The following is a 10,000-nucleotide window of genomic DNA, read 5'->3' on the forward strand; positions in this document are numbered from 1 at the left end:
TTGACGGATATTTGTCCTCATCTTGTTTGTTGTTAACAAAACGTTTCGGCTGATATACCCTCCAGCCTTCATCAGGTGTCTTGGGGGGTGGGGGGGGGGGGGGAATTTCGAAAAATACCTTAGGAATGAGAACCCAACTCCGAAATTTCCCCCAAGACACCTGATGAAGACTGGTGGGTGTATCAGCCGAAACGTTGTGTTAACAACAAACAAGATGAGGACAAATATCCGTCAAATGTAAGTAATGTAAATAATGTACCATTGGGGCACTTGCAAATGGCTATGTCTGATGAGTTCTTTGGCACCATAGCTCTACACAAATAGATGGCTATCATTGATAGTATCGAAATAGAGGAAACTGATGATGTAATATCAGTCACTAATGATGTAATATCAGTCACTGATGATGCTATATCAGTCACTGATGAAATGAGCTCAAACTCAGTCCTGATGGATTCCCAGCAAGCCCCCCTAAAGAATTGGAAAGAAGCTCTTGCAAGACCACTACCAGCCGTCGATCAATCGGGCCCGGAGCTCTGAGGGGCCCGCACTCTACATGTTAACTCTACTAAAACACACATTCAAAGGGGCCCGGTAAACAGTTATGCCCGAGGGCCCTTAATACTCTCAGTCCGCCCCTGACCACTACTGATCCCCTTCCTGAGCTTCTTAAAAACTGGGAGACTTCTCAGAAAGTTAAAGGAAAGTATATCTCCTCTCCGTAAGAGAGGTAGTAGAGCGAATGCTAAAAATTGTAGACTTGTTTCTCTGACCTATCATGTCAGCAAAATCATGGCAGGGATTGTCAGAAGGAAATCCATTGCTCCCTAATACCCAGCATGGTTTCAGCTTAGGAAGAGGATGCCTTATAGAGCTTTTGCTGCATTCTGACAGGGTGATGACACACCTAATGAATCGCCGAAACGTGGATGTGATATATCATGATTTTGCAAAGGCCTTTGATAAAGTTGATCATGGGATAAAATGTCACAAACTACGGAGACTCGGCATAGTCGGAAAACCAGGAAATGGTTACATGACTTCTTAAAAGACAGGTGTCAGGTGGTTGCGGCGAATGGAGCCCTCCAAGGAGACAGTGATAGAGAGTGGAGTGCCTCGGGGAACTGTATTGGGGCTGCTGCAGTTTATGGTGGCTCTTTCAAACATGTCGTCAGTTACACAGACAGCCACACTTACTAGCTATGCCGACGACACAAAAGTAGTACAAGCAGTCAAGGAATTTCCTTTAGAAAAACCCACATGCCATTTGTAAATGGTCCGAAGAAAACGACATGCAATTTAATGCAGGTAAATTCCAAGCGTTCCGCTATCAGCTAGTTTTTGCTCACATGCTGCAACAACGGCATTCCCAACAACGGCAATAGCAGAGCCAAGTACAATGTGTGATCTGGGGATTAATATGATCGACGATACCTCATTTCATCAAGATGGCTGCAATTTACCCATTTTCAATCTTCGATCGTATTGTAGTTTATATTTGATGTATTCGAATATGAGTGGAGGCGCAATGGCCCAGTGGTTAGAGCAGCGGACTCGCGGTCATCGCCTCGCGATTTCGATTCCCATACCGGGCGTTGTGAGTGTTTATTGAGCGAAAACCCCTAAAGCTCCACGAGGCTCCGGCAAGGGATGTTGGTGAACCCTGCTGTACTCTTTCACCACAACTTTCTGTCACTCTTTCTTCCTGTTTCTGTTGTGCCTGTAATTCAAAGGGTCAGCCTTGTCACACTGTATTACGCTGAATTGTTCAAAGTGGAAGTCTGTTTTAAAAGTCTGTGTTGCGTTGTCCATATATTGAAAGATATGCAAAACCACAAACACATACACACACAAACAGCCAAAAAAATAACTGTATGTATTATATATTACACATAGTCTTTTTTAAGTCTGTGTTGCGTTGTTTTGACAGACTTGCACTTAAAATTCCTAAGTTTTTAATCAAAACTTGTTAGTTACTAAAGTGACAACATTACCTATTTATCTAATTCTCTCTCTCTCTCTCTCTCTCTCTCTCTCTCTCTCTCTCTCTCACTGTATTTCTCTCTCAACCACTTTTCTCCTCCCCTTCTTTCTTCTCTCTACTCAAATGTTGTTACGGACCGACAGACGGAGATCCTTTTATAATATAAGATTGTGGATGTTGTTCTGAAATATCCCCCCACCAGATAGTTGTATTAGGATATGTACTGCGTGGATAGGAATATAATGGGCGAGGGACAAAAATAAGCACCGAATGCGGGAGATCTTTCAACAGTATACATCCTATTATTTTTTGCAGATGGTGTGTGGCCAAGAGGCTAAGGGTGTTCAGTTCATAGTGTTGCAGGTTCAATTCCTGGAGTCCGCCTCCCCATGCCAGCTGGGGAGGCGGACGTTAAATGATGATGATGATGTGTATATATATATACCAAAGCTGAAAAAAAAACTGTATGTATGTATGTATGTATGTATGTATTGCATTGCATCAATCAATCTCAGGTTGAAAAAAGACCAAAAGGAAACCTATTCTCAACCCTCCCCTCCTAACCACACACTGCCTCCCCACTGTCGTCTTTTCCGCCCCGACATTTTTTTATTGTTCCTCATCATCACCACCACCACCACCACCACCATCATCATCATAGTTGTAATGGCCAACCCCACCCCCATTTACTCATCTCACCACAACTGCCATCACCAGCATCATCACTATCTAGTATATGTTTTAGTCAATATCTCCACCGCCACTACCACCACATTGTGACTAAGCCTTCTCCGCCGCCACCACCACATCGTCATTAAGCATTCCCCGTCACCACCATCACATCGTCACTAAGCCTTCTCCGTCACCACCATCACATCGTCACTAAGCCTTCTCCGTCACCACCATCACATCGTCACTAAGCCTTCTCCGCCGCCACCATCACATCGTCACTAAGCCTTCTCCGCCGCCACCATCACATCGTCACTAGGCCTTCTCCGCCGCCACCATCGCGATCACTATCATTAAACTACGGTTATCCACCGCCACACTCAATCATAGAACAAAAAAATATCATCGCCACCGGCGATTCCATCCCCTCCACTACCATCATCCGTGTAAATAAAAAATACATTAAAAAAAAAATCAGCTATTTCCACCGCCACCGCCACCACCATCATTATTATCATCGCTATAAAGAAGACATAGCAGCGAAAGTTTTTTTTTTTTTTAGATTTGCTACTTGAAAACAACAATTTCTGTGAAAATAAAAATAAATGCAACTAAATATATATATATATATATACAAAAATCAGAAAAAAAATCATCGTCGATTATCGGACACACGAACACATACATCAAGACCAGACGACACAGTCATGGCGGCCGACCTTCCTCTCTCTTTCTCAATAAAACATACATTTTGTTGTTTGTTTTCATTCTGAACAATTTGTTTGTCATTTTTTTAGCGAGGGGGAGATAAAAGACATTATCATTATTATTACTAATGTTTTTTTTTAGAGTATGTGTACGTATGCGCGTGCGTATGTATGCGTGTGTGTGTGTGTGTGTGTGCCTGTATACGTCTGTGTGTGTGTATATATATATGTGTGTATGTGTGTGAGTGTGTATACCTTTAAACTGTTATTCCTTGTTCAGCTTTTCTTCTTCAATTCCAATAACGAGAATGATCGATTGGCTGTTCGCCTGGCCGACTGCAAGATTTCGACCAATGAGAATCGTGCCGGAAGTGCTCTTCTGCATCTCATTTTCTCTTTTTTTGTTTTTTTTTTGTTATTTTATTTAACGGGCATCTACACCGCCGCCGCCGCCACCTTCCCCACACGCCATCATCCTCGTCAACATCGCCGCCACGTCCAGCATCATCAGCACCGACAACATCATCATCATAATCAGGACACCCGTAACAACGTCAACATTACTACTACTACTACTACTACTACAGATATCATCATCATCACCACGACCACCACAACTACAATCTACATCAATCGGAGGCAGAAGAAATGGTGAGAAAGATGGTGGTGGTGGTGGTGGTGGTGATGGTAGCACGGCTGATGTAGGCGGTAGTAATGATGGTTGTGGTGCTGTTATTGATTGTGATGGGGAGAAATAGTAGTTAACCCCTCGATAAGGCTTATGATTGAAGTCATTCCAGCCATGACCATCCCGTCTTTTATATACCGAAAGAAAGATATATATATATATATATATATATATATATAAAGATAGGCACATAGCTTGTTAGCTAGCAAGATAGCTAGCTAAATGGATAGATAGATAGATAGATAGATAGATTAATATATAAATGGAAATAGATTTCTCTATTTCTATATAAATCTATGTATGTATCTATCTATGTATGTATATATATATATATATATATATATATATATGTATATATATATATATATATATATATATATATATATATATATATACAAATTGAAAGGGTAAAGGATTATCAATTTATTAATTAATAAATCAATTAACAATTAACAATTTTTACCAAGCCCATCGGTATGAAAGCACCATTATTGGTAGAGAACTTATTTAAAAGTTCATATATCTTTATAAATATAATTAAGGGGTCGAATTTACTACTGGAATACAGTACTGATGAAGGAAATTGATTATTTATCAATCATGATCTAGAAACGCGTTTACTGTTAAACATCGGAATTGGTTAGTTTTCATTGTTTTTTCTTCTTGTTTTTGCCTTTGTGGGTTACAAGTGATGCTATCTGTGGGATTGTCAGCTTTTTTAGCTGCTATTTCTGAACTTCGGTATATGGTGAAGCAAATATTTGCTGATCCCTTAATTATATATATATATATATATATATATATATATATATATATATATATATATATATATATATATATATATATATATATATATAAATATGTGTGTGTATATATATATATATATATATCATCATCGTTTAACGTCCGCTTTCCATGCTAGCATGGGTTGGACGATTTGACTGAGGACTGGTGAAACCAGATAGCTACACCAGGCTCCAATCTGATTTGGCAGGAGTTTCTACAGCTGGATGCCCTTCCTAACGCCAACCACTCCGAGAGTGTAGTGGGTGCTTTTACGTGCCACCGGCACGAGGGCCAGTCAGGCGGTACTGGCAACGGCCACTCTCAAAATGGTGTATTTTACGTGTCACCTGCACAGGAGCCAGTCCAGCGGCACTGGCAACGTTTGTTTAGTCTCTCTCCTACTCTTTCTATTTATTTCTCCCCCTCTTTCTATATCTATCTTTCTGTCTCTTTCTCGTCTTGTCTCTGTGTCTCTCTCCGTCTTCCCCTCTCTTACACTCTTCCTCCTCTTCCTATAGCTGAAACTTCCCCTCTCTCTTATACTTCCCTCTCTATCTCCCGAACATTCTTTACTACCCTTTCTTTCCTCTCTCCTCTGCCTACGCCTTCTCTCTTCCTCCCAACACTCGAGAAGTTTCACCGTCCGCCGCTTCATGTTTTTTTCTTGGTAATGTCTTCTCTCTTCTCTCCGCTGATCATCGCCAGTTTCAAAGGTCAGTCACATGTCATCATCAAATTTAATTAACACCATGTGCGAATTCTCAATAATTCATTAATTAGTACTTTTCTCCCCCCTTTTCGCCTGGCACAAGGCTAACCTCAATAGCTCGGTACAGGTGTTATTAAGCAGGACAACATGGTCATTCCACTAGCTAGAAATAGCAGCCCGATTGCCCTCAAATCACTCCCTACTATCTTTTAGAAAACACGCATTTGATTATATATTTCCGGGCGCCTTATACTGTGTCTGAAATACAGAACGGTTTGCTGGTCAAGCTGAAACATCTTTGATCGCTGGTCAGCTAGATCGGGAGTGGCCCAGGGCTAAATAAATAATTAGATATGCTTTGTATATAAACCATCGTGTTTATGTAACACGTATAGTATCCACGAATTAAAAGAATATAAATGTGTTTGTATCCATTCTCGCCGGCAGAGTATACACCCGTACATTCTATATATATATATATATAAGAAAGGTGTTAAACGATTACAACACCAGTCTGCTAGAAATAGACCCCAAATGGTCTATGAACCACTTAGATTATTAATCCACTACACAAGGTTGTAAGCGAGGAAAATAGACAGCGAGGATTTATAAAACAATTTGGATAGTACCGATCTATAGATTTCATATATATATATATATATATATATATATATATATATATATATATATATATATACACACACACACTTGGTTTCTGTATTTGGTTTGCAAGATTCTGTATATGAATTCGTGTGTTGAAACAAGTTTTGGCACTACTTAAATACAGAGGTCCCGATACATCTACGAGGTCAAGATGTAAACATTAACCAACTTGTTGTATATATATTTACATATATATATGGGGATTCTTCATTTCCAGGGACGTCCATAAAAGTTGAAGATATTGACCTTTGGATAATGTAATCGCAGTCACATTTCTGAAAGCAAGAACTAATGTTCGTATTTATAGGTCTGCTGGATCAAGATTTACCTTGGGTTAAACAAGAATAATTTCACTTGCTAAACTACGACTCTGGTTCTAGATAATGGAAAAGAAGAAAAAATGCTTTCTGCTGCGCTATTTGAAAAAAAAAAAAAAAATTTGTATTATCTTTGAGGCACATCTACAGTTTGGTGCCCCCGTTCACCCAACTTTTGTTTCTTCATAACTTTATGAAAAATGCATTTTTTTTTTTTAATGAAATTTTGCAACAATTCTTTTCCGGGGATAGATTACAGTTATGTTGAGATTAAAAAAGAATTGGAGCAGTTTTGGTTCATTTTTCCCTCTCCCGATATTGTTTCATCGTAATTTCTATTCAAAATGCATGTCCCTAAATGACATTTTGCAGGAATACATTTTCGAGAGTGACGATTAAATAAACATTTCAGACATGTAAATATAATCGATTATAACGTTTGTTATAGTCGCAATCTAGACACTCTGCAAAATTCCTATATAGAAGACTATTTTCAAGAAGTTATGAGGAAACAAAATAAGGTTGGAACACGTCCTTCGTCGTAAAAGAATTTCGTCTGCACCTTTTGTCGTCTATCGTTGAAGGTCAACAAACAGTGACTTTACTTTCATTATTTTCAGGAGTTCAAATCACAGATAGACTTTAATTTTCAATCACAAAACCCAGACTACAATCGGCTGAGGTTGTTAAACGTAAAATTTTAGTCCAGAATTCGAGTATAAAAACATACCATATAACCCCTTATGACTTTTTTCTCATATTTTGGAATTTTCTGAAAAATTTTGCGAACTTATGTTCTACACAAGGGAATTCATACTCTTTTTACTCTTTTACTTGCTTCAGTCATTTGACTGCGGCCATGCTGGAGCACCGCCTTTAGTCGAGAAAATCGACCCCGGGAATTATTCTTCGTAAGCCTAGTACTTATTCTATCAGTCTCTTCTTTTGCCGAACCGCTAAGTTACGGGGACGTAAACACACGAGCATCGGTTGTCAAGCGATGGTGGGGGGGGGGGGGGACAAACACAGACACACTAACATATACACACACATACATATATATATATATATATATACATACATACATACATACGACGAGCTTCTTTCAGTTTCCGTCTACCAAATCCACTCACAAGGCTTTGGTCGGCCCGAGGCTATAGTAGAAGGCACTTGCCCAAGGTGCCACGCAGTGGGACTGAACCTGGAACCATGTGGTCGGTAAGCAAGCTACTTACCACACAGCCACTCCTGCGCCTGTACGATTATGAAAAAACAAAATTTTTTAATGTATGATTTAAGGGCGACTTAGCTGTTATTTTTAACACATCGCACGGCGAGCTGGCAGAAACGTTAGCACGCCAGGTGAAATGCTTAACAGTATTTTGTCCGCCGCCACGTTCTGAGTTCAAATTCCGCCTTAGTCGACTTAGCCTTTCATCCTTTCGGGGTCGATAAATTAAGTACCAGTTACGCACTGGGGTCGATGTAATCGACTTAATCCGTTTGTCTGTCCTTGTTTGTCCCCTCTGTGTGTAGTAAACAAATCACACCTGATACCCTCTTCGGTTTTTGTCACTATGACGTATTGATGTTTTTCGATCTTTCTTCCCATAAACACATTTAATGGAATGAGGATGCAGTCAAGGGTGGCCCGTTGCTAGGATTTAAGCAAAAAATTCGAACTATCTCTATTTCAAACTCTGATTAAAGCCTGGTACTTATTCTATTGGTCACTTTTTGCTGAACCGCTAAGTTACAGGGGACATAAATACAACAACATTGGTTGTCAACCAATGATGGGAAGACAAACACAGTCATACAAATTTATACATCATCTTCATCATCGTTTAACGTCCGCTTTCCATGCTAGCATGGGTTGGACGACTTGACTGAGGACTGGTGAAACCGGATGGCAACACCAGGCTCCAATCTAAATTTGGCAGAGTTTCTACAGCTGGATGCCCTTCCTAACGCCAACCACTCAGAGAGTGTAGTGGGTGCTTTTACGTGTCACCTGCACGAAGGCCAGTCAGGCGATACTGGCAACGGCCATGCTCGAAATGGTGTCTTTTATGTGCCACCCGCACAAGAGCCAGTCCAGGGGCACTGGCAACGATCTCGCTCGAAAATCCTACGGAAGCCAGTCAGGCGGTACTGGCAACGGCCACGCTCAAAATGGTGCATCTTATGTGCCACCCGCACAAGAGCCAGTCCAGGGGCACTGGCAACGATCTTACTTGGCTTGCCGGGTCTTCTCACGCACAGCACATTTCCAAAGGTCTCGGTCAGTAGTCATCGCCTCGGTGAGGCCCAATGTACGAAGGTCTTGCCTCACCACCTCAGCCCAGGTCTTCCTGGGCCTACCTCTTCAACGGGTTCCCTCAACTGTTAGGGTGTGGCACTTTTTCACGCAGCTATCCTCATCCATTCTCACCACATGTCCATACCAGCGCAATCGTCTCTCTTGCACACCACAACTGATGCTTCTAATGTTCAGCTTTTCTCTCAAGATACTTACACTCTGACGGGTATTCACATTGACATTACACATCCAATGGAGCATACTGGCTTCATTCCTTGCGAGCTTACGTATGTCCTCAGCAGTTACAGCCCATACATATATGTATATATTTGGTGAAAGATTTTAATTCAGAACTTTCGAAAGTAAAACGTTTTTACTACAGAGCCAGAGTTGGTAACGAAAGGGTTAACTGACAGTCCAGTATACAGGTCTTTTTTTTATTTTTTGCTTCTTTCAGAATGTTCCGGCGCAGTGAAATCTTGAAACGCATTGTAAGGAGCTGGCCTGGAAAGAAAACTTTTGGACTCTACAGATTTATGCCAATTTTCTTTGTCCTCGGAGCTGCTCTAGAATTTTCCATGATCAATTGGCATGTTGGAGAGGTGAACTTCTGTAAGTGTTGCTTATATATACAATAATCCCATCGACTATTGGGGGTGCTACGTTCCAAACTTCCCATGATTGGTGAAAATCCACGAAATAGAAACAGTATTGTACTGTGTATTTTTTTTTTATTATTTTTATAATTTGTATATATTTATCATCATCATCATCATCATCATCGTTTAACGTCTGCTTTCCATGCTAGCATGAGTTGGACGGTTTGACTGAGGACTGGTGAAAACCAGATGGCTACACCAGGCTCCAATCTGATTTGGCAGAGTTTCTACAGCTGGATGCCCTTCCTAACGCCAACCACTCCGAGAGTGTAGTGGGTGCTTTTACGTGTCACCCGCACGAGGGCCAGTCAGGCGGTACTGGCAACGGCCACGCTCAAAATGGTGTATTTTATGTGCCACCCGCACAAGAGCCAGTCCAGGGTCACTGGCAACGATCTCGCTCGAAAATCCTTACACATGTCACGGGCACAAGTGCCAGAAAGGCGACGCTGGGCACAGGTGCCATCACGATTTCGCTTTCGCTTGCCCCAATAAGTCTTCGCAAGCTGAGTTTCG

The 10,000-nt window shown here is 41.0% G+C and overlaps 2 protein-coding genes across 2 annotated transcripts in view; one reads left to right on the forward strand and one right to left on the reverse strand.

The window, feature by feature from the left end:
* The window catches only part of LOC106876314 (G/T mismatch-specific thymine DNA glycosylase-like), a 23,569-nt gene extending 19,864 nt beyond the window's left edge, over window positions 1-3,705 (reverse strand). Inside the window, exon 1 of the mRNA XM_089346402.1 lies at window positions 3,616-3,705. The gene's annotated coding sequence lies outside the window, so the exon portion shown is untranslated. The remainder of the gene's footprint in view (window positions 1-3,615) is intronic.
* Window positions 3,706-5,396: 1,691 nt separating this feature from the next.
* LOC106876313 (ubiquinol-cytochrome c reductase complex assembly factor 6) overlaps window positions 5,397-10,000 on the forward strand; it is an 8,590-nt gene continuing 3,986 nt past the window's right edge. The window contains exons 1-2 of the mRNA XM_089346407.1: window positions 5,397-5,547; window positions 9,283-9,437. The gene's annotated coding sequence lies outside the window, so the exon portion shown is untranslated. The remainder of the gene's footprint in view (window positions 5,548-9,282; window positions 9,438-10,000) is intronic.

Source organism: Octopus bimaculoides, chromosome 30 (genome assembly GCF_046866305.1).
Source record: "Octopus bimaculoides isolate indiv1 chromosome 30, ASM4686630v1, whole genome shotgun sequence".
Taxonomy (NCBI): Eukaryota; Metazoa; Mollusca; class Cephalopoda; order Octopoda; family Octopodidae; genus Octopus; species Octopus bimaculoides.